General features: G+C 37.6%; 1 non-coding gene across 1 annotated transcript; it reads left to right on the forward strand.

The window, feature by feature from the left end:
- Nucleotides 1-22,252: 22,252 nt before the first annotated feature.
- LOC115942612 (U6 spliceosomal RNA) lies at nt 22,253-22,359 on the forward strand. Its single transcript, XR_004077248.1, has one exon. It is a non-coding gene; the product is annotated as a U6 spliceosomal RNA (small nuclear RNA).
- Nucleotides 22,360-24,745: the final 2,386 nt, after the last annotated feature.

Consider the following 24,745-nt stretch of genomic DNA (forward strand, 5'->3'; position numbering starts at 1 on the left):
AGCGCTCACCATAGCACATACCCTCCCCAATGTCTATCACCCAGCTACCCCATCCCTTCCACCCCCCACCACTCCAGCAACCCTCAGTTTGTTTCCTGAGATTAAGAATTCCTCATATCAGTGAGATCATATGATACATGTCTTTCTCTGATTGACTTATTTCGCTCAGCATAATACCCTCCAGTTCCATCCACGTCATTGCAAATGGCAAGATTTCATTCCTTTTGATGGCTGCATAAGATTCCATTGTATATATATACACCACATCTTCTTTATCCATTCATTTGTCGATGGACATGAAAGTGCTCAACATCGCTCAGCATCAGGGAAATCCAAATCAAAACCTCAATGAGATATCACCTCACACCAGTCAGAATGGCTAAAATTAACAAGTCAGGAAATGACAGATGTTGACAGGGATGCAGAGAAAGGGGAACCCTCCTACACTGTTGGTGGGAATGCAAGCTTGTGCAGCCACTCTAGAAAATAGTATGGCAGTTCCTCAAGTCGAAAATAGAGCTACCATAAGACCCAGCAATTGCACTACTGGGTATGTACCCCAAAGATACAAATGTAGGGATCCGAAGGGGTACATGCACCCCAATGTTTATAGCAGCAATGTCCACAGTAGCCCAACTATGTAAAGAGCCAAGATGTCCATCCACCCTCTGTGCTCTTAAGCACTGTGCTCTCATCATTCCTTGCAACAGGTGTTATCTTTTAAGTGGGGGAGGTTGATAGCCCATATTCCAAAGGGGGAAAAGCAGACAAATGGATTCAGTGGTTCCTGAACACTTTTTGTTATTGTTTGGAAAAGTGAGTGGAGTAATACTTAAGGAAAGTGGTAAATCCAGAGAAGTGAAACCAATGAAAAAGATGAATCTGTTTTTCTTTTTTAAATGAAAGAATAGATTTAAATCTTTGTAGGTTAAAAAGTAGACAGTCATGAGGTTACCAAGAGTAGGCAGTCAAGGCAAGTGGATAACTTGGAAGATCAGAGACTGATGATAAGTGATAAAAGTTATTACTTGATATTTTATATATGGACATTTCCTCCCAAAATAATTTTCCCTTGCTTTCTTGGTGATGACTCATTTCTACCAGAAAATTTTAAGTACAAGTTTAAATATTTGTTGGATGAATGAAGGAGGGAAGTACAATTCTAACAGTAAGAGTTCATGTTACTTCATCTTACCCACTGGACCCAGGGGGTTGGTCATAAACGATGGAGGATGGAGGTCACCCCACTAGAGGGCGTTGAGGTCTTATCTCAGTTTGGTGAATGAAGGTGTGGTTTGATTTATGCTTATTTTGGTAGTTTGATGTAAATCAGAGAAGGATTTAAGGAAAGATCAAAGTTAAAGATGTAATTTATCTAGCACAATTTGGGGAAAGACTTACAGAAATTGTATTATTCTTTATCTCACTTTCATGATAACTAATTACTTTTGTTAATTAAAAGTCAAGAATTGCACTTAAAATCAAATCTAACACTATTCAAAATGTAAGCCATGGAATTATGGGGGAAATATATTATTTGAAGATTTTTTTTTTTTAAAGATTTTATTTATTTGAGAGAGAGAGAATGAGAGAGAAGGGGGAGGGTCAGAGGGAGAAACAGACTCCCTGCCTAGCAGGGAGCCCGATGCGGGACTCGATCCAGGGACTCCAGGATCATGACCTGAGCCGAAGGCAGTCGCTTAACCAACTGAGCCACCCAGGCACCCTTATTTGAAGATTTTTAAAAAATATTTTTCCCTCCAATCCAATTTTGAAGATGTTTGACATTTTCCCCTATGAAGTCGGAATCCAATTGTTTCATATAAAAATGACTAGAAAGAAGAGACTTACTAAGCTGATGACAGTGGTTACTTCTGGGGGAGGAGAAGGTAAAGGTATTTGCTTTTTGTTCATCATACCTATATATGGTTTGAATTTCTATGAACATAAATTTTATAATTTAAATAAAAAGTAAAAAATTCAGTTGCATTTAAAAACTGGGTTAGGATGCCAATTTAGAAATGTTAAGTCCAAGTTTATATAATCTGCCTAAGTATGAATAAATACAGTGTCTAAGTGATACAAATAAGCATTCTATAATAAAAATCAAAAAGGAAGGGTGTTACCCTGTATATTTTAGCATTTCTTGTGTTGTATAATGGATAGTCACATATAGGCTCTGAGGTCTTCAAAAATGAAACTTATTTAATTTGTTCTAACCCTAAATATACCAGTTTACTTGAGAATTGAACACTTTTTTTTTCCTTCACACTTAACAGAAGAGTTAATAACACAGTTCTACAGAATTCAGTTTGGGAAAAACTGGCATGTACAAAAGAACTAACTATATATAAACAAAGAAACACCCATAGTCAAAATAAATTATGTTCTCAAATAAGGTCCTTTAAATTAATTTTAAGGGAATGAAAAAATATATAATTACACTGTATTACATTATTTCTTTCTGTCTTGTTATTAGAAATATGTAAGTACCTTTTACTTCTCTTGGAAATAATGTGGATAAGTCACTTATCAAACCACATAAAAATAATGAAGTAAAAACCCATAAAGTAGCATGTGAGTAGCAACCCCATGCTATCATTTACAAAACACCCCTGAACTGCCGTGCCCTTAGAAGTGTTTAGGGGTTGGACACAAGAAGTGTCATGGTTCTTATGTTTTTACTGTTTTGTTTTTTTAATATTTTTTCCTACTTATTTATTTATTTATTTTGATGTAGTGTCCCATGATTCATTGTTTGTGTATAACACCCAGTGCCCTATTCAATACATGCCCTCTTTATTTTTATTATTTTTTTATTTTTTAAGATTTTACTTATTTATTTGACAGAGAGAGAGAGCAGCAGGCAGAGGAAGAGGAAGAGAAGCAGGCTTCCCACTGAGCAGGAAGCCCGATGTGGGACTCGATCCCAGGACCCTGGGATCATGTCCTGAGCCGAAGGCAGACGCTTAACCGACTGAGCCACCCAGGCGCCCCAATACATGCCCTCTTTAATACCCATCACCAGGCTAACCCATTCCCCCACCCCCCTCCCCTCCAGAACACTCAGTTTATTTCTGAGTCCATAGTCTCTCATGGTTCATCTCCTCCTCTGATTTTTTCCCTTCCTACTATCTTCTTTTTTTTTTTTTCTTAAACATACAATGTATTATTTGTTTCAGAGGTACAGGTCTGTGATTCATCAGTCTTATACAATTCACAGCTCTCAAATCCAATCAAAAAAGGCACTCTTCCTGCCCAAAAGACTAGAGTTAAAATATCCCTTCCATCAACACAGTATGGGAATATCATTGAGGCATTTGGCCAGAGAACAAAGGGCACACAACTTTTTGCCAAGCATGTTGAATGGAAAGAACATTTTAGGAATACTACTTATCAAAATAAGATTTAAAATTAATTTTGAGCAGTCAGATAAGCAAATAGAGATAAGGCCTTTGATGATGGAAACAACAGATGTTGTTTGGGACACACTAAAGAATCAGCAGAATGTAGATAATGGAAAAAAACACAGCTATCTAATTTGAGCAAGTGTAGAGCCCATGTTCTTACCTGTAGCTGGCTAAGCATGTAGTGTGTGTGTGTGTCTGTGCCCAGCCATTGTGATCATCTCTCCTCAGCTTTGTATTTTTAGTCAATTTTAGTACGAAATTATGCAAAAGTTGTGTATTTAGTCATTATTTCTCAAAAGAAGTTCAGTCTTCCTTCAAGTCCTATGTATTTATTTATTTATTTTATAAAATGTAGGTTAAAGAATCCTATCAGTTAACTGAAGTGAGTTGACACTACCTAATTTACAAAGCCAAAATTTCTTGCCCCAACTATGTAAAACATGATAAAGATTAGATAATGATTATTTTTGTCTGAATATGTTAGGTGTTGGCAGAAAAAAACACTTACTCTTAATATCCCTGAATATTTCCTACCTAATGTTTCAATATTATATCGTGCAATCCTTCATGTCATTCATTTTTCAAAAACTCAATTACTAGGATTAATTTGGAAATTCAGTATAAATGGCTTCTAATTCTCATGCTGTAAATCTATGTTGAACAGTTTTAAAAATCTGTCTTATAAAGAATATAAATTTCCTGACTAAAATCTTCTAACCAAACTTAATTATAACCAGTAAAATTCCCATTTATAAAGCTTCAGCCAACTTCTCAATTGTTTCAGAAAATTTGTAGATCAGTAAGCAGTCTTGTTTCCTCATATACTTTTTTTCGAAAGTAGAAAATCTGAACTCTCCTAAGTCGTGTGGATGCCTGCGAGTAAGCAAAATAAGTAACACATCAACCGTGGAGTATGACTTGGGGGACAGAAAAGATCCAGTGAGCTCAAATGTGCTATTCCACAGTTGGATGTGATTTGGATTATTTCTGTCTTAGATGACAAAGTTGGAGTCATTGTCTCTACAGCAGAAAATTAACAGACGTATGGAGTGTGCTATGGACAGACAACTCATTTCTAGTTCTCAAGTCACTGTTTAACTAGATGGGACACTTTGGCCATATGACCTAACTTCTCTGGGCTTCCTATTGCAGCATATATAAAAGATGGATAAGAACTATCTGTCTAAAAAGTACTATCATACTGCTGAAAACCCAGATGACAAGGTAAAACATCTTTTATTTATCAAATATGTGAAACCAACAGAAAATAATATAACAGGCACCATGCATTTACCACCTAGATTTAAAAGATGCAATTTGCTGAAATTTGCACAAATCTCATTTCTTATTAAGAAATAAAACATTACACATATAGCAAAAGTCACTTCCTTGCCTTCACTATTATTTTTCCCTTTCTTCTCAGAAGTAGGTGGTGTGTATAACTTCCAGGCAGATGTTTGTACTTTTACTATACAAGTATGTATCCCTAAAATTATAAACTACTGTTTTAGGTATTTCAAAATTTACGTGATAGCATGTGTAAATACCCTTTACAGCTTGATTTTTTGCTTGACATTATATTTTTGAGATTCATTTACATTAATACTTGTTACTATTGTTCATTCATTTCAACTGCTCAGTACAATTCTGTTATGTGAACAAACAGTGTATATATTTATTTTTCTAGAAGAAGTTAGGTTGTTTCCATATTTGTGCTTTTAGGAACAACAATATAATGAATATCTTTACATTTTCTAGGATAGCCACTATCTTAGTCAGCTTGGTCTACCATAACCAAATGCCATACACTGGGTGGTTTAAACAACAGATATTTATTTTCTCACGGTCCTAGAGGCTGGAAGTGCAAGATCAGGGTACCAGCATGGTTGGGGTCTGGTGAGAGGTCTCAGCTGGCTTGTAGATAGTCACCTTCTAGCTATGTCATCACATGACAGAAAGAGGGGGAATGAGAGAGAGGGGGAGAAAGATATATCTCTTCTTATGCTATCAGTTAAGGCCCCACCCATACGACCTCATTTAACTTTAATTACCTACTAAAGACCCAATCACCAGATATAGTCACATTGGGGGTCAGGGCTTCAACATATGAATTTTGGGAGGACACAATGCAGTCCATAGCATCCACCTGTAGTAAAATTGTTAGTTTGTATGGAATCCACATCTTCAAATATTCTAGATATTTCCAAATTGCTCTCCAAAATGGTTGCAATAATTTAGACACCCACCAGCAAGCATATAGATGACAGGGGTATTTTTAACTAAAAGAACTTATAAATTCCGAATGTAAGATGGAGGGTACAATCTTTTCAAGTTGCAACTTCTTTTTCCTATTCCACCATTATCTGAAAAGTCTTCTTCCAAGTAGCTGTCTAAACACTGGCTTCTGCCAACCAATTCTTTCATTTGCAGCCATGATACCACAGGGAGTGGTGTGTTCTCTTTTCTAATCCCAAAACTAATGAAAAACACTGACCTGAATCAATAAGAGTTTCATTAGGGGTCAATGACATGGAGTAGAACTACTCAGTGGTTTCAGAGTGAAAGCTAGAGTTTTTTCCCAGAGAAGCCAGGTCTTCTTTGCTGGGAACAGAAAGATAACAAGGTTTCAAGTCCACTGCTGTAGATCCCCTCCATATCCAATCATTTCTGTGAAAAGCCAGTGTTCTTTGACATCCACAGCGGTTTTTCTTTTTTCCAATAGCATATTTAATATTCCTCAAAATGGTTTAAATGGCATTTGATTCTCTCCCTCTCATTCACTCTGGCTTCCCCCAATTTTAACATTTTGCTTTCTTACTTCTTCAGCACTCAGGCACCCTATTTTCCTTTTGTTAATGTGATACTTCTTTATGCAAAGCTAGGGGCATTTTATTTGTCCCCTGAGGTACTTGTCTGTGAATTGAGAAGAGTCTGTTTAGAGAAAGAGATGGTTTCAATCATGTAGACAGTCTATGAATCAAAGGGATTTTTCAGAGTGAGTTAAACAATCTATTTTCCTTCCTGTATGTGTCACCATTTTTCTGGAAACTCTTACTTATCAGGTAAAACTGTACTTAAGGAGGTTCTCTGACAGCTTAATCATGGTGACACTGGATCCCACAGCGAAGCCAGAAAGCTGAAAGTGTTTGCAGCTCTCATTTCCGTGGCAACTGTCTGAAGGGCCAAATATAAGAGCATTATTTCTCTGTAGGACCCAGCAGAAGAAGTAACTGGGTGGCGAGGAAAACCCCTTTTAGTCAGAAATTTTTCTTTAGGAGGTCAAGACCTTTGAAAAATTAATGGAAAAGTACCACAATACCTTTACATGTATTTTTTTTAATGCTTCATTGTTCTTAGCTAGGGAACTTTATATTTGCATGTCATAGTGGATCCATTTCCCCTTCACTGTCCCTTCTTCCCTCTTTTCATGTCTGTCAGTTTATCCATTCCTTATCTTATCACTATAACATGATGCCTGTCTAACCCATCAGGATCTAGAAAAAATATTTAAAAATTAATACATGTTACCATTTATGAATAATCCTATACATACATGTAGCTCTCTGAGTGATGAATCAATAAATAACCTGTCTAATTAGTGCTATGCACATTCCCTGTATTATCTGGGGAAAAAAGTTCTCTAAGCAGGAGTCAATATGGGGTAGTTGAATAGCTTTACAATTCCTCTTGCCTTAGATCTTTATTATTTAATCTCAAAGACTCTGAATTTTTACAATACTTCTCTAATACTCAGATTAGACCATTTTTGAATAACCTACCGTTGATTTTGGCATGAAGTATCAAGAAATCACCATAATGCTTCTCTTTGTGAAAGGAAGGAGGAATGTGTCTATGCCCACACTGCTGAGCAATATACATAAGACACATGAAAAGACTTAGGGTAAGGTGGCTGGACCTTCAAAGGAAAACCTGAACATTTCTATATGTCAGGCCGTTTGGCGCTTGATGGCCACACCTTAATTTCTACTCCTTAGGAGCTGCTCTATATAAAAAAGAGCTTACAGCTTGAGTATATACATACATAATTAGAGCAAATAAGCATCATTTTTATAGCTAGAAATTCAATTGAGTCATTAGTACGATCATTATTGGGACACCTCTTTTGAAGTCACTGAGTAACCTCTTAAAATTCATGTCATTCATCAATTCCTTTATCAGGGTCAAAGTGAGAGAGAATTAAGGCAGTTATCCAGCTAGACTCAAACCCTTTTAATTATTGTGACACAGCTGGGTCTTCGATCTGTTTTTAGCTCCCATTTATTATCTCTTAGTGGTCATTTACCAACATTTTTATTTCATTTCTCACAATTTACAATAGTTTTTATTAGAAACACTGAGTAAATTCTGCCATTATTTGTTATGAAACAAGTCCTGAAAAGAAAGAGTTACATAAATGGATCAAAAGCATAAAACTTAATAGGTAATATTTCTCCCCAAGTTGTCCTCAATTAAGCTGTGGTCCTTAAACACTAAAAAGGAATTGTATGTTTGTAATTCCTATGTTACACACATTCTTATGTATAAAATCCTTATTTTACATTTGTGATTAGTGTATGTATATTATATGTGTATACATATATGCATATACACACACTCAGGAAACAAGTGATTCATATCTACAGTTTCTGGATTTTGTTTTGCTTCCTTGGATGCATGCTTTTTGTCCTTGGAAGCCCAAAGAGCAAAATGTTTTACTTTTCTTTTTTTAAAGATTTTATTTATTTATTTGACAGAGAGATAGCGAGAGCAGGAACACAAGCAGAGGGAGTGGGAGAGGGAGAAGCAGGCTTCCCGCCGAGCAGGGAGCCTGATTCATGACCTGAGCCAAGGGCAGACACTTAACAACTGAGCCTCCCAGGTGCCCCAAACTTTTATTAATATTGTTGATAGTAATAACAATAAAGTCCTAGTTCTATATTGAAATACTGATTAGTTGATGGTTTCTTTATATATATGATACTACACCCCCAATTCTATAATCAGTAGAAGAGATTTTGTAAACTAAAATCTCTTGTAAAAGAGACTTGTAAACTACTACTAGTAGTCGTTTTGCTATGATTTCTAAAAGAAAGAAACACTCCATGCATTTTAGGCGAAAGCTGTTGGGTACGAGGGCCAGGATGGCATCCCTTACTTCCTCCAAAGCTTAGGAAGAGGGGCATCTCAAAAGGGTGTGGCTCATACCCATGTTCTCTATGGAAAGCTGACCCTGGGACCCCCACCCTCCTCCTTGGTCTCTCTGAGGCCTCATGAGCTGGTAGCTCTCTCATGGCTTGTGCAGTGACCAAAAGTAGTGCCAGGCTCTAGACATGTCCCTATTTCTGCTATTCAAGGAGAAGAGTATTTTGATCTGTTTTAAAGAGAATTGGGTCACTCATGTAACTGTGGGAGGCACAGGGATGTATCTGGTGCTTGGGCACATGAAGCCAGGATCAAATCCTGCCAGGGCTCTCTCTCTTTTCCTTGCTTGTCCCTGCTTCTCTCAGAATGTTGGTGTCTTCCACAGAGGAGCTTCCTCCTCATAGGAGAAGTCAGCCACCTACTGCACCAAAGCCTCCCATCTCTATCAGCCACAGAGAGAAGCCAGGACCTGTGCAACTGACCTGGCTAGCCACTGCCACTGGTCCAGCTGGGGTGGGCCATTCAACAGTAAGAATATGGCACTCCGGAGAGAGTTTTTAAAGTGCTTTTGCTGGGTACTCAGAATTGATTTACAAGATAATCTTACTTAGTCTTTAAGCCCTTGGCTCAAGTCACCTGTTACCTGGAAGTGAAGTCTTACAATGGCCTTTACAAGTATTTGAACTGTATATAAGACATGATACATAGATTTCAGCTCATTTTTAAATACCAGCTATATTAAATGAGGGCTGGAAAATCTCAGTTTTAATGTTATTAAATTTTTATAGTTAAAATATATGATTACCAGTAAAGTTTTACTGGCTATAAAATTTGTAGGGAAAACAGTTCAATGACAATTCAATTATCTTTCTCAGTACATGAGGCTCTTATGAGGTATAGATTATGGAGAGAAATGGCTTTCAGAATGAATTTAAGGAGAAAATTCTGGTTACAAACAGAAAGGTCATATGTCTATACTAAATAGTTTGATTTTTTAAAAATATGAGAAAAAATTAATAATAAGATTTTAATTAAATAAAAAAGTAAAGTTATGGGATGCCTGGGTGGCTCAGTCAGTCAAGCGGCTGCCTTCAGATCAGGTCATGGTCCCAGGGTCCTGGGATTGAGCCCCACATCGGGCTCCCTGCTCAGCGGGAAGTCTGCTTCTCCCTCTTCCTCTGTCCCTCCCCCCTGCTCATTCTCACTCTCTCTCTCTCTCAAATAAATAAAAATCTTTATAAAAAAAGTAATGTTAGTTAAAATAGTGATGTTACTGAAGAATGTCAGAGTTCTCTGAAAAAATGATGTTGAGAGTTTATATTAGAATAAATTTTGATCAGTTGAAGCCAAGGTTAGGAAACAGCTAAATCTCTGCATTCTGAACAGAGAAAAATGAGTTAATGCATTTTTATGCAATTTTTAAAGAAATGGAACACATATATTTTCTACTACCTCTCTTAGTTTTTCTAAAATCAACTTTTATGTCCGTTTTCTAACAAAACATGACCACTACTTCTCTACAAAAGAACTGGAGATTCTTCCAAAAGAGGAGTCATTGTGAAGTGGAGCCGTCCCCCACGCAGGACATGAAAGGAGGATGCATTTGAGATGTGCCCCAGCTTCCTCAGTTGGAACATAGGAAGAATTTTTCCACAGGAATAGGGAGCATTAAGGATTGGGTATTAAGACTTCTAAATGCCAGCTATTCCTGGCACTTCAGCTTTATGACTGATGCATTTAGTAAGGATCACCAGTCAAATAAGAGAAATTAAACACTGATCTATTAATCTGAACCAGCATTTTTTAAACTCCTTGATTAAAGAATTTGACGTATTCTGTGATGGAAAACCTATCTTAGGCCTGAGACTAAATTGCAATTTCCTGCTGCCTTTGAAAATATGAAATGTGGGAACTGTAATCTCAGGTATGCCTGGGAAGAAGAAAAAGAGAGGGAGAGAAGGAGAGGCAGAGAGAGGGGGAGAGAAAGAGAGAGAGAGGCTGCAGAGCAGACTCCAAGTCCATGAAGCCAAACAACTGTGGGAGGATGACAGAGCTGAGATAGTGAGGGTCCTTATCACCTTTTCTACAGTGATCCTGCCCACTTGGGAAAGGTGGCCCAATGAACATTAGGCTTCAACCAATCAGTTGCTCCTCTTCCTTTGGAAAGAGCAAACGAAGAAAAAGGGGGGCCAAAAGAGAGAAGGAAATCTGAGCAGTGAGAGAAAACATGTCCTTTGGATGCCTTGGCATTATTGATATCATTCAGTTTTATTATGAGGCTAAATGGCCTTTTGGAACGTTATAATATTGTTTCTATGGGGAAATATTGTTTCTATGAATTCTAAATAAGTGACTCATAAATGAAGTTCTAGACTGCAACACATCAAGCATTTAGCTGCTTTTTAAATGAACTGCACATGCATCCTGTACTATGATGATATATCTAGGAGTATGCTTTGTCAGCAATGACTGGACAGTCCTCCCAGAGTGCTACAGAATGAGGGTATAGATACATTTACTTCTTAGACTATCCCAGGAAATACATTTATTTCAGTAAATAATACAAATAGGAATTAACATAATAACTTATTAAGCTAGCAAATGCAATCAAAAGGGAAATTATTCTGGAAATAATAGCATTTTTTCTGGCTTAAATTCTATCATATTTATTTCCTGTAGTAGAACAATAATTGTATCAGTTAGCTGTAGTGCATTATAAAGTCCATCCCAAAATTTAGTGACTGAAACAAAAGCTTGGACTTACATGTCCATGAGAGGCAATATGCAAGGCCCCTTAATGCCTAGGCTCATAACTGGTACATTGTCATTTCCATTTCATTCTATTGCCCAAGGCAAGTCATATGGCTAAAGCCAAAGTCAAGGGCTGGGGAAATATATTCAGCTCCTTTAGTGGACAGGATTGCAAGGTCAATTGCAAAAGGCATGGACACAGGAAAGGGAGAGAATTAGAACCAATGATTCAATCTAGCACAGTGATCACTGGCTCAGTAAACTTAAATTAGATACTACTCCTTGAAGATTCAGGTATCTCTGTGAGTACATAAGAATAGGGATCAGGGAAAGGGGGGCAGGGCAAGGTTTTGAGTGGCATGTCTTACAAAGGCACAATGCTTAAACCTGCCATTTAAAGACTTAAAACTCTTTGAATTGGAGAATATTTTGAAGCATTTGATCCACTGGTCCTGCACAGAAAGTTATAGTCATCTTTCTCCATCTTAGAGCTTAGACAAAGAGAACCAGCCAAGAACGTTCCCATCAGATTGATGGGAGATGGATGCCCAACAAAGGCAGGAACACCTAAGGGGAAAGTAACTATATGAACCTTTACCAGCTTTGAGGAGTCTCAGTTAATTGGGGAAGTCTTAAGAAGGGCCCTGAAGTGCTAGAGATATGCCTCTGACTCAATACCCATATCAGGATTACATAGAGAAAAGAATGACAGAATAATTTGCTTGGTAACTATGCTTAACTTTTTAAGGGAGGGGGGTATATAAAGAAAAAGGTTCTATATTTTCCTATAACTCCCCTGGCAGTTATGCTAAATGACCCTCTCCCTCCAACCTTTTCCTCTAGTATTGGGTTTCTTAACAACATCTTGGCCAGTCTTTACAAAATTTCAGCCTATTTTAGTTATTAGAACAGTTTAATTCTAGCATTTAAGATTCAGTCTTATTCTCAAACACGATTCAAAGTTCATCTTCTCCTACCTCCAGCTCAGGCAAGATCTGCCTGGAGGGATCATGGATGCATCTGTATCCACCTCCTTCTCCCTCTTCCAACTGTATTTCAAGTGGGGGTGGGGGAAGGGGGGTAGAGTTACAGACCTCTTCTTGGTTAACCATGACTGCACTTGTGTACAAGGTCTAGATAGAATGATGAGGAGGCTCCATCCTTCACTAATGGTGGGGGAGGGGGACCCTGTTTGCTACCATCCTGCTTCCTAACACACACACACACACACACACACACACCTTACATTGCCCAAAGCTATAGCCCTGGTTCTCATCTTTTAGCAAACTGTGAGCTCAGCAGGGACACATGGGATCCATCTTCTAATGAAAACTGACAGATGACAGGCAGAGTGGCCGTTGGATCTTACCTTGCCCTCTCTCTCCAAATCTCTGTCCCTATTCACATCACATGGTGGAAGAAGCAACATGTCCACTCTTTTTTTTTTTTTTAATTTTTAAAATTTTGTTTATTTATTGAGAGAGAGAGAGAGAATGATAGAGAGTGAGCACATGAGAGGGGGAAGGTCAGAGGGAGAAGCAGACTCCCCGCTGAGCAGGGAGCCCAATGCGGGACTCGATCCTGGGACTCCAGGATCATGATCTGAGCCGAAGGCAGTCGCTTAACCAACTGAGCCACCCAGGCGCCCACAACATGTCCACTCTTTAACCAAATCCTCTTATGAGGATAAAAATATTGTCCTCCACTTCTTGTAGGTACCCTAATCTTTAGAAGAAATTCTTTTTTCCCTTTTCCTTGCCATTAGCTTCGGGGAAGGGAAAGCTACACCTCTTTCCCTCTCAGTCCTTTTGGCGGGGGAAGCAGAGGTGGGAGGTGCTAGGATTGGTGGCAGGAGCAATTCTGCCAGTTGAAGCTCTGGGAGAATATGGCTGGCCCTAGATGCTGGCAGCTCTCTGATTTTAAAATGTGGACATACTCACTGATTTTTGGCTTTAGTTTGGAGCCCTAGCTGCAGTTCAGGGACAAAAGGAAAAGTCTTCTTATATGTCTGTTAGTTTTGGAATCAGGCAGAACGTTTCAAATCTGGGCTCTACTATTTACTATTGAGTCTCATGTTCTTCATTCGTAAAATGGTGTTACTAGAAACTACTTCTCAGGGTTATTGTGATGATAAAATTAATGAATGAATGTCATTTGGCTCCCATATAAACTGTGTTAATTACTCTTAGTTATTTTTTCTCATCATCCCATCCTCTACGTCTATCTCCTGCACCTTACTTGGAACCACTTTCATGCATGTGTGTATCTATGTAGACAGATATAAATGTATATGTGTGTGTATAAGATCTAGGCTTTGCTATTTTTGCCCCTTGAATCCATGTTATGTTATTGGTGCAGAAAAATATATTTGGGATATAAATCTTCAACATTCAGTAGCAATAGTCCTATGTTCTTATATGATTCAAGTCATAAGTTACTGAGGGTATCAGGTATGGACTTTCTACTTCCTGCAGCACAGTGTAGGTGTATTATTACCAGAAATCCTCCACAACGCTACCCAGTCATTTTGGTCTCTGTTTTTACTGAAATGACTAGGATGAAAGAAAAGAAAGATTGAAACAAAGAAATGTGATTGTTTTTATGTTTTGCCATCAAGAATATTGTTTTAGTTAAAATGAGACCATTCAAATGAGAATAAACAAATTTAAATAAAAAAGGAGTTTTGGTGATGATTTCTAAACTGAATGGGGTTTTACCTGATAAAATCTACAAAGCAGAATATTCTCAAAAAATATCAGCTGCATGTAATCATTAATGCATGCTTTCACACCTTCAAATATGGTAGAATTTTTATAAACTCAATAGATAGCTTTTTAAGATACCTGGGCTCGGGGTGCCTGGGTGCCTTCAGCTCTGGTCATGATCCCAGGGTCCTGAGATCAAGCCCTGCATTGGGCTCCCTCCCTGCTCCGTGGGGAGCCTGCTTCTCCCTCTTCCACTCCACCTGCTTGTGTTCCTTCTCTGGCTGTGTTTCTCTCTATCAAATACAAAACAAAAACAAAAACAAAAAAAAACCTTTAAAAAAAAAAAAAAGATACCTGGGCGCTCTGTTTCCAGAAAGGAAACTAGTTTGATTATTCTTTCAACAAACATTTGTTAAATTACAAAGCTAAAGAGGCTCTCTGCCTCTTCTCCATTGCTTTAAAGTTTAAAGCTTAGTCTAATAGAGGAGAAATGAAGTGAACAAAAAAAAAAAATCACACGTCAGTATCTTCCTAGTTCTCTACTGCCCTAACACTGGCCTCCACCAACACCACCCATTTTTTGACACCCCTAACACTACCATGACCACCTCCGCCATTACAAAGCAATCTTAAAAAGGTTTGCTATATTTGCCCTACAGGAAAGTCTACAAGAATTGGAGAAATCTTGGGCGCCTGGGTGGCTCAGTTGGTTGAGCGACTGCCTTCGGCTCAGGTCATGATCCTGGAGTCCCTGGATCGAGTCCCGCATCGGGCTCCCTGCTCGGCAGGGGGTCTGCTTCTCCCTCTGCCCTCTTCCCTCTCGTGCTCTCTGTCTCTCATTCTCTCTCTCTCAAATAAATAAATAAAATCTTAAAAAAAAAAAAAAGAATTGGAGAAATCTTGATTCATTCCTTCTCAATGATCTGCAAAATCTACACAATATTGTCCTGACTTGTCACATTAACCAAGTTACCAGTTTCTTCCATAGGTAGCATTTGGCAGAGACAACAAATATGCCTAGAATACCTATGCTCAGGTTCTGCTTTCACTTGCAAGTACACACACACATATGAACACATGGCCTAACAGTAACTAGGAGAAAGGCAGAATTTGTATTTAATTTTATTTTTAGACAGAGATTGCAAGAGGATATACTCATAGCTATGGCTGATTTGACTAATAAAAATGACTGCAATAATTCTGACAGAGCAACAAAAATATCTCATGAGTTTTGTGCACACACATAGATTATGGCCAAGAAAACAGAGTAATAAGATGTTGGAATTGAAGTGTCTCAGAAGTCACTAGTCCAGGGGCACCTGGGTGGCTCAGTTGGTTAAGTATCTGCCTTTGGCTCAGGTCATGAGCCCGGGGCCCTGGGATAGAACCCCGTGTTGGGCTCCGTGCTCAACAGGGGGCCTGCTTCTCCCTCTCCCTCTGCCTGCCCCACTCCCTGCCCCACTCTTGCTCTCTTTTTCAGATAAATAAATAAAATCTTTTTTAAAAAAGTCACTAGTCCAAATCTCTCATTTTACTGATAAAGAAGTTTAGGTCTCTGGCTGTGTCAGGAAAAATTCGGAAGACATTTAAATGGGAAAAAAAATTACTTGCACACCCTTCTAGGCTGTCCAGTTCTACAGGGGTCTGAGACCAGTGTTTGAGCTATTTTATAACTCTGTAAGTCTTAGAAAACTTACAGTAACACAAATTATTCTTGTCCATAGAAATGCAAATGGATATTTTCATGTAGAATGCAATTGATTGTGGCCCTGTGGATTATTGACCAGTTTTTTAATCTATTTGCAAATTTATTTCAACATTCCTAATAACATGTGTGCACATGCACACACATGTGTGTGCTTTTGAACCAGCTTTTTTTTTTTTTATCTTACTGGCTCTCTCATTCATTAATGTGTTAAATAAAATCACAACCACCAGTTAGTTCCCCATTTAGCATATCAAGGAACAGACTTGGCTAAATATGGTTTTATTTTATGGAGTTTTACTTTAGGAGGTCCAGATATCAAAAGGGAGGGGAAAAGCTTGCTTCTTTTGTCCCCAGATGATTGTGGAAAAAAAAAGGAGATAGAGGCAGTGATGGGGAATAGCCAGATGCAGGCCCCAATGTGTTACAGAAGAGAAAAGAAATGAATATCTGGGTCTTGTTATAAATGTGATTACCTGAATTCAGCCCAGTCGTACTGAATCACTCTGTCATTTTGAGCCTCATGCGCACTCAGGTTTGAAAATCACCGTTCTAGAGTCACAAAAATACTTCGAGACTATTAAAAAGGAAGGGAAAACATGAGTTAAACAAGGCAAGAAAAGAAAGCTCTACAACACTGATCTAGTTCAAATTTTAATAGGGAATGGCCCATAGAAAACTATACCTTGTATCTTTGGGGGAATGGCTTCAAACGTGGGTATAGTTTTGGCAGGATTATTTTGTATTTCATTTAAAGAGACTACCAGAGAGTGTTTTCGTATGGTTCTCCAAGCACAGTAAAGACTTTGCCTTCGATGCTATTTTGAATGATAGCTGCCGAATCCCTCCCAAGCAGCTCCTGCTTCAGAGGGAAGAATTAAAGTCAGAATCCTTCTCTAACGGGGATCTGTTCATTTTTACAATCAGCAACAACAACAATATGTTATTTTGTTTGTTTAATGTTTCAGAACTTAAAATGCCAATTCTAAGAGAGAAGATGCCCAAACTTCACCGATTTTGCAGAAGCCAAACAAACTCTTTCATGACAGAACATAGCGTTATCCTTATAGAAAAATGCAAGGTGGCAAACTGTGTGTGGGGCACAGGGCCTCCCCACGGCTTTTGGGGCCAGATAGACTTGAGCTCTGGAGCACCCTGGTCTTAAAGGTTCTAAAAATATCAGTGTAACTCAATTAATTAGATTAGAGAGGACTTGGACCTCGGCATAATTTAACACTTTCTTGCCTCTCACATCTGAGTATGTGCATCAAGACTAGTTCAAATATTGGGAAACTAAAATAGATTCTATTAAGTTGTTTAAAAAACCCCCAACAAACCCTTAACTGTTTCATGAGAAGCAAAGAAAAAGAGGCACTCTTAAAGCAAAGTATTGAAATACAGCTTCTGCAAAACTGTCTTTGGGCTTGGTAAGGTTAACCCTGGTGATTGCACTCTATCCCACCTAGCAATAACCTCAGTTCCTACATGTGCCCTGTGCTTGTCACCAAAGGTGCTGTAAAGACAAATAAGCCATGGCCCTCCAGGAATCCTTATATTAGTTTAATAGGAATATTGATAAGTTATGGAACTATTAAAGATACTCTTCTCAGTAACAGCAGATATTAAAGTTGCAGGAATAAAATATATTGCTGGTCAGGCTAAAGCTACATTTAAAGCTTTATTTGTGGAAGAACTAAGGTCAAGTCTCAATATTGTAATTTAGGTATCTCTTAGATGACGTGTCACAAAGTTGATTTATAGCTGTAGCTCATGATCAAGTCATCCAGTGATTCCTCTTGAGTGAACCAAATCTGACTGAAGGATAGACCCTAGACAGTGAGACTGCTTGTAAAAGAAATGAATGAATACTTTCCATTATAAACTTTTGACATCAGTGTTAACAGAATTCAGTAAGTACATGACCTGAAATATCTATAGATGACTTAACCACTTAAGCAACAACTTAATTCAGACTCTGGAAGTATTGCCCACCACCCACCTTTGCTCACAGGATTCAGGTAATATAATATAGATTTGAAAAATCACCCTGAACAAAGTATGGAGCTAAATATTCATTAGACTACATCTCAGGGATATGGAGATCCTAGTTGTTCAAATGGCAACAAAACTAGCAAAGTTGTATTGTTATAGAAAATCTACTGCATTTGTAGCAGGGCCCTCTATTATGTACTAATAACATGGAAATTAACTCTCCTTGTAGTGTGTTAAAAAAAGAAAACACTGGGAATAGAGGATTAAACAAAATTAAAAATATTATTTTGCTGCAGATCTTTTGGGAGTCTTTATATGCCAATATCTCTTAATAGAGCAGGAGATAAGATATGCAGAATTTCCCAAATATATTTGACTATTGTATTAAGATTAAGTTTAACTAGGAGTGACTGAAAAAATCTAAAATATAAGTGTCTTAGTGTCTTAAATGAGACAAAACTTTATTTTTTTCTTAAGTAAAATTCCACAGATACATAGTCTGGAGCAACTTTGACTCTTTAGGGTATCATGGCTCAATCTTCCATTGTTAAGACCACCTCATGGGGACGCCTGGGTGGCTCAGTCGGTTAAGCGTCTGCCTTCAGCTCAGGTCATGATCCCAGGGTCCTGGGATGGAGTCCCGCATCGGGTTCCCTGCTCCGCGGGGAGCCTGCTTCTCCCTCTGCCTCTGCCTCTCTCTCTCTATCTCTCATGAATAAATAAATAAAATCTTAAAAAAAAAAAAAGACCACCTCATGGTTCCATGTGGCTGCTCCAGCTCCAACCAATACATCCACAATCCATCCAGCAGGAAGGAGGAAATGAAAAGAAGAGAATCCCCTAACCTATCAAGGATACTTCCTAGATGTTGTAAAGTGACTTTTGATTATATCCTATTGACAGGAACTTAGTTCTGTGACCTTACCTACTTGAAAAACAGGGTTAAAAATGTAGTCTTTATTCTGTGTAGCCACATGCCTGGTTAAAAATTCTATTTTTGTGGGAGAGGAGGAGAGGACCATGAACAATCTTTGCCACAACCATGAAACTATTTCATGGAGCATGTCACAAAATAAAGTTGTGAAAGTGTTGGTTTAAATTAATTACTTTTTAAAAAGATTTTATTTATTTATTTGAGAGAGAGAGTGCAAGAGAGAGAGCACGAGATGGGGAGGGGAGCGGGAGAGGGAGAAGCAGATTCCCTCTTGAGCAGGGAGCCTGAGACTAGACGTGAAGCTCCATCCCAGGATCCTGGGATCATAAGCTGAAGGCAGACACTTAACTGACTGAGTGACCCAGGCGCCCCTATTACTTTTGACAGTATTTTCTCAACTGCTAAGGATCTATGTCCAAGGGAATTCATTGGAAGAGTCTGAGAACTAGCAATGGCAAACTGATTTACTAAGTCATTCAATTCTTACAGGAGCCAGAAGCATAAAAGGAAGAATTAATGCTATTTCATTTGAATCTAGCCACTGCAATAATTTATTTGAAAATTTAATGTTTCTTAACTGCCAAGAAGTCATCTCTTTGAGATGTAATTGTCAAAAAAGACAGAAACCTTATTTCCCAGTTTCTGTGGGAAAGTAGGAGTTTACTTGAGCGGGAACCTTGCTCCAAATTACAAAATGACCTCTTGTCATAAAGATATGACAAGTCTGTTTTCCTTTGGATAGAGCCAATTAACTAACATAGATGGTCACCCCAATTACCAGATTTAAATTTAGGGTGAACTCTGTGTGACAAATAGTACTGTCAAGTCTTCTTATTTAAGAACTGATTAGTGTTTATCCTGACAACTTTTATGGAATGAATTGTATCTGCCTGGCTATATAAAAATATGTGATTTTTTCTGCTTTTGCAATCTTTTAGGGGATTGCTTGAGATGCGCATCACATTCTGGTTTAACGCTCATTCAATATAGAACTTTTTTCCCCCTTCTATTTTTGTGGAGAATTTCTCTTGGTTGGCAGGAGATTTTTTTAAATTTGTAGTTCCCCAACATTGTCCTCAAGCTCATTTACACCATATTACTTAGCATATTCTCTATTGCAAGTAACAGACTGCTGTAATTTGACATTGACCTAGAGCCTAACAAGCCCTTTCTTAGTTGGTGTGGCTAAGGCGAACATTCACTTAAAGGAAAAAGATTTTCTTCAAGAGATTTAGTCGACATTCCATGCTTCCAAATTCTTGAGGGTTGAGCTCTGTGTTCACCACAGACTCAGTGAGATTCTTATTATGTCTTTTGTGACGACAAAACCAGCTGCATTGCTGGATACAGGCTGTGGACCACAAAGATAAGAAGCCCCCATTAGCCTTTAGAGTATTTGTTGCCTTGGGGGCCATAACACAATAAACTGGGTGGCTTAAAACAACAAAAGTTATTGCCTCACAGTTGTGGAGTCTAGAAGTCTGAAATCAGTGTCAACAGGCCTGCATTCCCTTTGAAACCTGTAAGGGAATCCTCCTTTGCCTCTTCCTAGCTTCTGGTGGTTTGTAGGCGATCTTTTGTGTTGCAGCTACATAAGTCCAATCTCTGCCTTTGTTGTTACGTGGCATTCTCTCTCAGTCTTCATGGCCATGTTCTCATAAGGACATTAGCCCCTATGGGAGTAGGGTTCCACTCAATTCAAGTATGACCTCATGTAATTAGTTAATAATTACATCTACAACTATCCTATTTCTAAATAAGGTCACATTCTGAGGAATTGAGGGTCAGGACTTTAACATACCTTATTTGGCGGGGGGGACATAATGCACCCTGCAACACTTAGTAAGAGCCACCAAAACTTAAAGTTACCTTCCCCAACTCTGCCGAATGTCTCAATCTCCGTGTGTTAAGGATGCATGTGATAAAGTGCTCTCTGATATTTTACTCCTAATTTATGTTTCATATAATAAAGGGAAAAACTCTTCCTGTCCAAGTTCTGAAGTAATCAAAAAGTGCTATAAAGGAGTTAGTTAGCATTTGGAGGTAAACTTTAAAATTTTTTTACCTGGTAAGTGCTGGGCTAGAGAACATGGCTTCTATTTATGTGCACGTGGGGGCTTCCTAACACTGGAGCCCAGGATTCAATGTACCCATCTGGGGCCAGGGCAGCCAGATCACAGAGACATCACTGATATATAGGGATGCACCTAAGTTTGACCTTAACCCTGGTTATTTTGACAGAAGGTAAAAATGACAGATGCCTACTTTCAAATTATGGGCAGTCAAGATTGAACTTGTGGTAAAACTCTTCTTAGCAAATTCTGAAAAGATGGCAGTGGTGGAAGAGGTGTAGCTTTTAGATCTTCCCAAATTCCAACATAAAAAAGACAGTGAAATGAAAAAAAAAGTAATGGACAGCATTTACAAGAAAACTAGGTGACAGGGTACTCCAGGAACCCCAAAATGCAAACCAGCAAGAGCCAAAAGACCAAGGCATTATCAGCATCTGTTTAGGAGAAAGCATAGAGAAGCCATGGGATGACTGACAACCTGACAGTAGGAGACCCAAAATGGCCCCTCATGGGGAGGCACAGTGGCCAGTGAGAGCAATAGCAGAAATGAGAGGGCTCTGTCCCTAGATTAGCAGGTGAGGCAAGCGGCCCTGCAGTAAGCCAGCTGACGGCTTAGCAGCATCACCTTCCCACCTTCCAAAGGGCTCATACTCAGGTAAAATAGGAGGGGCTAAATCAAAATTGATTGGGAAGGAACAACATAGATGAAGGAAAGTGGGGTTGACAAATAGAGCAAAAAAACAAAACCAGACACAGCTCAGAAAAATCACCTTAAAAAATTAAAAAGAAAATTCAACACTGCACAGGAACACAGGAGTTGTTAAATAGCCTTCTGATAATCAGAAAAACGAAATTCACATAAAAATAAGTAACAGAAATGTGTCAAGGCCAAAACCCATACAAAGGTATTAGGTGTTTTCAATAAAAAGTCCTATTTGAGAATTTTTCACATCTTGTGAGGATGAGTTAAATTACAGTTTTTGCCACCTTAAAATTTTATGAGAAAAGGAAAAAGTGCAAAATCTTGATAAATTACTTTTTAATTTTGATATAACAAAGAATTTAAAGAGAAAGGAAAATGGGATATATTGTAAAAAATATTTAAAACATTTTCATTTCACTAATCATCTTTCAATTTGTGACTGCTAAAATTATTATATTAGTTTTTAAAATTATTTTCAGATATATTCTTGACGCCTACTTTTTTCTCTTACGGCAGTATTTGGGTTTGGCTTTGATTTCAGCCAAATACTGATTTTAACTCCTGGCTTATTAGCATTTGGGAAAAATATGTATCAGTGCATCTCAATCCTGTAAGGTTTTTGGCCTGGATGACAAAAAGAGAACATGGATTCTCAGTGGGTTGCTTACTCCCAAAAGATGAATGAGAGAACGAGTTGGGCTGTGCATCCTCAACCTCTCTTTCTAGACTCATCGATCAGATTAAGTCCTTATCAATTATTTATTGCTGTTTAAAATCCACCTGAAAACTTAGCTCTTTTAAAACAACAACAATTTTATATGTTCACAATACCATGGGCTGTGCCTGCTTCAGCAACACATAACTAAAATCGGAACAACACGGAGAAGATTAGCAGGGCTGCTGTGCAAGGATGACATACAAATTCATGAAACATTCTATATTGTTAAGCAGTCAATTCATCAAGAAGATATAATAATTGTAAATATATGCACTCAATGTCAGAGCACCTAAATATATTAAGCAAATAGTAACAATTCTGCAGGGAGAATTTGACAATACAATAATAGTAGGGGACTTCAATACCCTATTTCAGCAATGGATAGATCATCCAGAGAGAATATAAAAAAGAAAATGTTGAACTTGAAACATACATTGGACCAAATGGACCTAACAGACATATACAGAACATTCTGTCCATCAGCAGCAGAATACACATTCTTCTCAACTGCACACAGAACATTCTCTAGGATAGATCATATGGTAGGCCACAAAGCACATCTTAGTAAATTAAGAAGATTGAAATCATAGAAAGTATCTTTTCCAACCACAAGAGTATAACTAGAAATCAACAACAAGAGGAAAGCTGGAAATTTACCAAGCATGTGGAAACTAAAGAACACACTCCTGAACAATCCATGGGTCAGAGAAGAAAATAAAAAGTAAATTTTAAAAATGTCAAAACAAATGAAAATGGAAACACATGGAATACTGCACAAGCAGTTCTGAGAGAAAGTTTATAGCAATAAATGCATATGCTAAGAAAATAGAAAGATCTCAAACAACCTAACTTTATGCCTCCAGGAACTAGAAAAAGAAGAACAAACTAAGCCCAAGTTGGAGAAGGAAGGTAATAACAAAGATTAGAGCAGAAACAAATAAAATACAGACCAGAAAAACACTAGAAAAAACCAATGAAACTAAGCTGGTTTTTTAAAAAGATAAACACAAAATTGGGAAACCTTTAGCTAGACCAACTAAGAATAAAAAAGAGAAACTCAAATAAAATCAGAAATGAAACAGGAGACATTACAACTGGTATTACAGAAATAAATAGCATCATAAGTGACTACTATGAGCAATTATAGACCAAAAAATTAGATAAACCAGAAGAAATGGATAAATTCCTAGAAACATACAACCTACCAAGACTGAATCAGGAAGAAATAGAAAATCTTAATAGACTAATAATAAGTAAGGAGATTGCATTGGTAATCAAAAACCTCCCAACACAGGAAAGCCCAGGAGCAGATAGCTTCACTGATAAGTTCTACCAAATATTAAAAGAATAATTAACAACAATCCTTTTCAAACTCTTCCAAAAAAATTGAACGGGAAGGAACACTTTCATTCATCTTCATTTTATGAGGCCAGCATTACCCTAACACCAAAATCCAGATAAGTATACTACAAACAACAACAACAAAAGCAACAGCAACAACAAAACCCTATAGAATGATATTCCTAATGAATATAAATGCAAAAACTCTCAAAAAAATATTAGTGAACTGAATTCAACAACACATTAAATGTTTTATTCCTGGGATGCAAGAATGTTTCAACATACACAAATCAATAAATGTGACACAGTACATTAAATAGGATAAAAGATAAAAGCCATGTGATCATTTCGATAGATGCAGAAAAAGCATTTGACAACATACAACATCTTTTCATGATAAAAACCTTCAACAAATTGGATATAGATGAAACACATCTTAACATCATAAAAGCCATATGTGACAAACACACAGCTAACATTATACTCAATGGTGGAAGATTGAAAGCTTTTTCTCTAAGATCAGGAAAAAGACCAGAGTTCCCACTCTCACCACTCCCATTTAAAAATAGTACTGGAAGTCCTTCCTCAAGTAATCAGGCAAGATACAGAAATAAAAGGCATCCAAATAGGAAAGGAAGAAGTAAAATTTTTTATTATTTGCAGATGATATAATCTTATGTGTAGGAAATACTAAAAACTCAACCAAAAACTACCAGAACTAATCAATGAATTCAATCAAGTTTCAGGATATAAAATCAACATACAGAAATCAATTGTGAATTGTGTAGGAGTGTTGCATCACAGACCTGTACCTCTGAAACAAATAATACATTATATGTTAAAAAAAAAGAAGATGGTAGGAAGGGAAAAATGAAGGGGGGGAAATCGGAGGGGGAGACGAACCATGAGAGACTATGGACTCTGAGAAACAAACTGAGGGTTCTAGAGGGGAGGGGGTGGGAGGATGGGTTAGTCTGGTGATGGGTATTAAAGAGGGCATGTATTGAATGGAGCAGTGGGTGTTATATGCATACACAAACAATGAATCATGGAACACTACATCAAAAAACTAATGATGTAATGTATGGTGATTAACATAACATAATAAAATAAAATTTAAAAAAGACAAAAAAAGAAATCAATTTTGTTTTTATATGCTAATAACAAAATGTCTGAAAAAGAAATAAAGAAAACTATCCCATTCACAATAGCATTAAAAATAATAAAATACTTAGGAATAAATTTAACCAAGGAAGTGAAAGATTTGTACAA

The sequence above is a fragment of the Leptonychotes weddellii genome, chromosome 2 (genome assembly GCF_054177405.1).
Source record: "Leptonychotes weddellii isolate Sample4059 chromosome 2, ASM5417740v2, whole genome shotgun sequence".
NCBI lineage: Eukaryota > Metazoa > Chordata > Mammalia > Carnivora > Phocidae > Leptonychotes > Leptonychotes weddellii.